General features: G+C 36.7%; 1 pseudogene; it reads left to right on the top strand.

Annotated features, from left to right (window-relative positions):
- The first annotated feature begins 4,623 nt into the window (after positions 1–4,623).
- LOC149145941 (L-type lectin-domain containing receptor kinase VIII.1-like) lies at positions 4,624–5,513 on the top strand (annotated as a pseudogene).
- Positions 5,514–7,076: the final 1,563 nt, after the last annotated feature.

Below are 7,076 nucleotides of genomic sequence, written 5' to 3'. Positions count from 1 at the left end.
ATGAGCGATATGCGATTGCGATCAATCGCATCGCAATATCGCAGTTGAGGAAAACATGAGGAGCGCGGCTTATACCTATATGGATGTCCGATGCGATAAACCAGACCCGAAAGGGTTCCTTAAAGCTATTATATAAGATTTGAGATCCGCCTAAAGGCATTTTCCTATGTATTTTGTATGTTTTCATTATTTAACGAAATACAAAGAGACTTGCAATATGCAATAAGACCCGGACCTGAAAGGGTTCGTGAAGGGAAATATATAAAATTCGAATTCCGTCATGAGCCATTTTTAATGTATTTCCAGTGTTTTTAACGTATTTCAAAATACAAAGGGAAGACTAGGAACAGGCCATTTGCCACTTGCAATAGCGATAAGGACAGACCCGATAGAGGAATAGACAGTGTTTAAGGACTTTTGAAGTCCGAAATAAACAAAGCTTGGCAAGATTTTACAGTGTTGCAGCATTTTTCTATATAAAACAGAAAACAATCATTGTTAGTATTTGAAAGGATTTCAAAGGCCCGAAGACCCATTCCATCACAGAACAAAGGTCGAGAGGCAGAAAGCCGGAAGGGGAAAGGCAACAGTGCAACATAGCCAAACCAACAAATGATCAAGGAGCATCAATGGCACAAGCGAGCTCCCTGACAACGTAGCAAATTACCAGAATGTGGTTACTCTGTTGTTAGAAAAGAAACCTCCGAGCTCATGCGTGTCAAGTCATGGCATCAAGTTGTTTAGAAGACAGAGAGGATAGATTAAGGCACTTCGAGTCTTTGAGAGCTCAAGAGCATTGTAAAAAATCCTATAAATGGCTGAAAGTTAGAAGTATGAAGGGTTCAACTTTTGGAGACTGTGGAGACTATGCTCCTCTAAGCTTCTCATCTTCATTCCAGCAATATAAGCTTCTTTTGATATTACAAGTTCAATTCCCATTTTTTCTTCTGTTCTAAGCTTGCACTTGAATAGGTTATTCATGTTTTCTCCTGTGTCTAATGCTAGATAACTGTCATCTTATCTCTGGGTTGATAAATTAGATTTGCAAGCTTCATTTATTTCCTGTAGCTAGCCATTCATATGTGTTTATGTATGCATATGCTGGTACAGTCAGTATTCTCCATCTATCCATTGAATCTATAAACTATTGAGCATTATTGGTGTAAAGCCTTGTAAAGCTGAGGGTGTTCATGCATGTCTTGAGTGAAAACAAAGTTGAAACAGTCATCTGACCTGATCCAAACCATCATACATTCCAATAGTTCAGAGAACAATATTGAATATTTATATGTTACCAGGCATCTCCGAGATACAACCTAGGAGAGCTTCCTGGAATGCTAGCAGGATCATTGGTAGTCCATTTCCAACCCATGGTTGGAAAATGAGTACAGAAACAAATAGCATCGAAGACATATGCAGACATGAAGAATTGGGGAACTGCTCTAGAGGCGGCAGCCCTGGTTTGGAAATATTCAGTAATCTCTTTGGCCAAATTCTCAAACAGAATGGTTGCCCAATTCATAATGTGAGAATTAACACAAGCATCAATTAAAGGAATCGAATTGATTGAGAACTTAGAATTATCAGGGAGACCATACAACCTACATAGCATAGAGGCTGTGAAATTATAAGGGTTGGCTAAAGAAGCAATAGGGTACATACCTACTTTATCTTGTTTGAATTTATTGTCTCTTATCCTCCATTCTTGTATCATTTGAAACGGGTCTTCATTTTCCTTCAAAAACTTTGCAACAAACTGTTTGTTGTAAATGTCATGGGCATTGGGTAGCTTGTATATTTGTTGTAAATCTTCGGCTCTGAAAGAACCCAAGACTGTGTTTTTAGCTATCTGGATAAGTTTGTCTTCCACTTCTGTATTCTCTACTACCCATCTTATCATATTTGTGTATGGCAAGAGCCTATCCCTTGCTGCTATTCGGTGAAGGAAAGAGCACGCAGCATCTCTGAACTGTACTCCTGACGGTTTTGTATTGTCAGTAGTTCGTCGAATATATGTTACTTCAAGGTTTTCATTCTCTAGCATAGTATAGATAGTTTTCCATGTAGTGGCGCCTCCATCTGCAGTGCATATTGTATCTGTAAAAATGGACGGCATATCTGTGCTTTCGGTTTCTACGATAGATTGCCTGGTATGCTTCTGCATCACCTTTTGAATGGACATCGCTTGAGCGGAATTCCTGTTGGGACTCAGAAATGTCACATTTTCATCCACCTTTTTCTTCACTATTCCTTACATTTCATCATCCCATTAACCTTTTATCATATCATTTTCATACATACATTTGGGTTTCACCTTCTTATTTTCAATTTTCTTCATTTTTGTATTACAAGTGAATTTATGATTAAATATTAGAAAATATACATATTTATATATATATATATATATATATATATATATATATATATATATATATATATATATATATATATATATATATATATCTCAAGAATATGTGAGTTTTGTGATGTGTAGGAAATATGTGAAGAATTAATATCTCCTCCACCATATTAAGGAGATAATTATGCAAGCCTATTCCTAAGGAGAAAATCATGGAGGATTTGGTTGGCATATCTTATCCAATTCCTAAGGAGAAAATCATGGAGGATTTGGTTGGAATATCTTATCCAATTCCTAAGGAGAAAATCATGGAGGATTTGGTTGGCATATCTTATCCAAGATATGTGAGAGATTTATGGAGGATTCAAAGGGATCATATTTTGTAATAATGGGAAAGTAGTTAAAAATGCTTGAGAGATTTGTGGGATCATATCTTGTAATAATGGGAAATTAGTTGAGAGTGCTTGAGAGAATATTGGATATGTAATTATGAGATGGTTATCTTCCTCATGTATATAAGAGAGTGCTCTCTCTTCATTTTGATAATAATGAATAATGGAAAGGAATTCTTAGTTTTTCATCTTTTATTGTTATGCTTTCATGATTTGTAATTTGGTTCTTGTAATATAATCTGACATATTTTTATTGTTGTGAGCTCACATATGTTGTTTGTCATTCAATTCTTCACATGTTGTATTGCTTTTCCTTTATGCAATTTCCTGCTTTCATAGTTAATGTTTCAATGCCTTCCTAGATTAATTTGATTTCAGTAATTTAAATTAAATTAGTTCCACTTCAGTCCTGCATATATAGTGCATGTGCCTCGTAAGTTTACGAACCTCAGATTCACAAATTAAATAGTTGGGTAAGTACTACAACAGAATTAAACGAACATAGTTTCACCCAACATTTTGGCATCGTTGCCGAGGAGGCACGATGTATTGAAGTTTAGTTTGATTTTTCTGCAAGTGTGTTTAGACATGTTCCTAACTCCGAGGTGTTAAGGCGGTAAGACATGGGGAACAGCCTACACATCACATTCGAGATACTGTAACAGGCTCAACCTCTTATGGATCAGGGCATGTAGGGTGTGTTTACATTTATGCAAGTGCGAATTTCAATTTCTGCAAGTGTGTTTGATTTTTGCAACTGTGAAGAGTGTTTGATGAATTCATGGTTCATGGTTGTAATTGCAGAATTCAATTACTAAATTAATGAGTAGTCCTTGTAAGAGGGTTTAATTGAGTATTGAATTCAAGATTATTTTTGTGGTCCTTTTGTTTTTAATTCAAATTTTTTTAGTATGCTGATTTTTTTTTTTTAGAATCTCTTTCAACATGGTTTAACAATGAGTTTCAGCTTGGAACTACTCACTCAGATCCTAGCAGAAGTCGGGATCTCTTCTTCCTTGGAAGGGGAGATCTTGATAAGAATTAAAGGTTCAAATACTCCCCAAGAATTAAAGGAAGATTCAACATCTGAAGAATCCTGCATATCTGATGGCGAACAATCATTCGAACAGGAGATCAAGGAAGAAGAACAGCAAATCGGAGTAGAAGAACAGGAGTTACAATATGATCTAAGTGAGAGAAACTGTGCTTATCAAAGCTTTATTGAACAATGGTTCCAGGTAAGTACTAGATTAGATTCATCTTTTTATTGTTTAGTTGATTTGCAGTTATAGCAACTAGACCCATTCACCATTGAATATTTTCATTTTTCATTTAAAAAATTGCTACTGAATATATTGTTGGTACTGCTACGTGAATGGCTTCATTGGAAGTTTAATTACACGTAACTAATTTTTTTCTAATTAGTATATAGTAGGTAGGCTTTAATTTTTAGTTTTTTCTTTCATTTTCAATTTTGCTTAGAATAAGTATGCTCTCCTCCGCGCTTCGTGCGATCGCGAGGATCAAAAAATAGGGATGATTTAGACTACTTTCAAGAATAAATAAATGTTTTGCACTATGCTTGATCAAAACATATTTCAATATGCAAATCATTGTGTCCATTTGTTAAAAAAATTAAGTCTAGAGAAAGTTTAGTTTCTTTCCAGTTTTTCATTGATTAAAAGAAAAAAAATATATTAAAAAAAAAAAAAAACTAACCATTTTTGTTTTTAACGATAAGGTTAATTTCATTTTTTTATATTTTTAAATACAAATAAAAAAAATAAAAAATAAATAAAAAATAACATAAAATAATAAATAAAAAAAAACACAGTCAACCACCGCACTCATAAATAAACAAAAATTTTGACCCATGGGGATCGGGGTGCTTGTCGGCCCCTTATGCTCTTCAATCCATCCCACTCATCATTCTCATTCCCCAACTTCAACCTCAAACCCTCTTCTGCAATAGCCCTCCTGGGTGATGCCGAGGTCATTGCCAATGGGGAGTCTTCAGTTCGAATTTGCGGGTATTCACCCAGACGTGCAGGGCATCTCATGTATAGGAGACCTATTAAATTGCTTCAGCCATTAGGTCCCAGCTCCTCGGTTTCTTTTTCTTCGTATTTATCCTTTTCAATGTCTTCTGGTAATGGTGATGGCCTGACGTTTGTGATACTGCCACGTGGGAACCCCCTTGATGGGTAGTGGTTTGGGTTGTCTTTGACAAAGGGCTCAGTTTCCCGCATACCCAATTTGTTTGCTGTAGAATTTGACTCGGCCCAAAACAAGGAGGTCATGGACATTAATGCTAACCATGTGGGTATTGACATAGAGAGCTTGATCCCTTCAAAAACTGCTGATGTTTCTGAAATGGAACTCAATTGCACGCTTGGATAGACTATGATGCAAGGTCCAAGGTTCTAGAGGTCAGGTTGAGTAAATCTGGTCTGATTAGGCCCTCTGCTCCCCTGATTTCGCACTCTGTTGATCTATGGAAGGATGAGATGTATGTGGGGATTCGCTCCTCCAGTGGGGATTCATCTCAGAACAATGCAGTTTACTCATGGAGTTTCACTAATAGCCCTTTTCATCGGCCCCAGCACTCTCATCCCGTGAACCCTCAAGCCTTCTCTCAAAATGGAGGTAGTTCTTTCCACCGGAAGCTTCTGGGAGTGGCTCCATCACTCAAGCCCTGTTTATTGACATATTCCTTCAACCGGTTCACAATCGTCTCTGTTGGATTCTCTGCCACTCCATGAAATTTTGTGAATCCTGTCACATGGATTTTAGTTCCGGGTGGCCCCTCTGATCCCATTTTCTCACTTCTGGATGTCCGAATCAAAATTCACCGGCCCCCAATCCCAATTTCCACTGCCCTGATGAAATGGGCTAGCAGCCTCAGAGGACTCCCGTCTTTCCTGAGGACGGTGACATTCCCCGCGCGATCGATACAACCCTGCCAAACAAACAAATTTGCATGCTTTGGTGAATAAAGGATATGATGTTGTTCTGATGATGTTGGTCAGGTTGTTTGCAATTATGTATACTATCACTCACTTTGCTATGCTGCCAAGCATGGCATCAAATCTTTGTTTGTACATGTCCCTCTGTTTTCAAAGGTGGATGAGGAAATTCAGATGCAATTTATTAAATCTGTTTTGGAGGTATTGGCATCTATTTGATACATTCTTGTTGTATTTGATTCCTATGGAAAACAATGCGGCTTGTGCACAGATTCTTTTGTTTCATAATCATCCATTTTGCAATTCTTTCAAGTGCCATAAGATATCTGTCCTGTGATGAAAGTGTCACACCCAAGATCCAAAGGTATATGGAAAACTCTCTTCATCCATATCAACGATTTGTATTAAATAATATGAATCTTATTATCAGTGCAAGCAGCTGAATTTGATTTAACAAAAAAAAACCAAAAAACAAAAAACAAAAAAAAACAAAAAAATCATAATAATAAAAAATTGCCCTCATTCATAAACTCACTACTTTTTCCCTAACAAATACAACGCCTTTTCAAATGTTTTCAATCAATTTTCCTGCAAACCAGTAAAAACATTTTGAAAAAGTATTGCACAATCAATGAGTACATTTCATGGGGACATGCAATATTTCTAGTTGGGGGGAAATAAAAGTATGTTGGATTTTTTTGTGAATTTATGGGCAAAAGTTGGGATGCATATACTAACAAGTGAAATGAGATTGGTGTTATGTGTAGGACAACGAGAAGCTTATGCAGAAAGCTCAACATTACGATGCGACACCTTTTTCATCCACAATTAGAGTTATTTCGGAAAATAATTAAAAAATGGACATTTCATAAATTCTTGAAAATGAGCTAATTTGTTTTTGAAGTCACTTCATACAGGAATGATCGATGGAGATGGCACACAAAGGTGACAATTTTTATGCAAGAATGGTGCTAAGTTTTTCAGAGTATGCAAAGTGATATTTTGAAATCACAATGAAACATGCATCATTGGACGCTTGAAGGAACTAATTCTTCATTGCACATATCATGCCATTTTCCACTACACAAAAATCTTTTTGCGTCATGATTACTCCCCTTTTTACTTCCAAATGCCTAGACCATCCTTGTGTTGCAGCCCATCTTCCATTTCCTTATCTTTCACGACTTCATGCACGCCCCATCGACATCATCACCTTATCTAGGAAATAGACTAGAGTTCCTTTTGAGTACCTAGAGGCTTGCATGCCTTAATGGCAAGTTCTCTCGCTGACGATCATGGGAATACATCAATGTCCCTTGATCTTCAAATCTTGCAAGTGGCTCGACCTCGACACATCCA

This window comes from Pinus tabuliformis, chromosome X (genome assembly GCF_031772625.1).
Source record: "Pinus tabuliformis cultivar Carrire ecotype Pingquan chromosome X, CPIR1, whole genome shotgun sequence".
Lineage (NCBI taxonomy): Eukaryota > Viridiplantae > Streptophyta > Pinopsida > Pinales > Pinaceae > Pinus > Pinus tabuliformis.
This window is presented reverse-complemented; position numbering and strand designations above follow the sequence as displayed.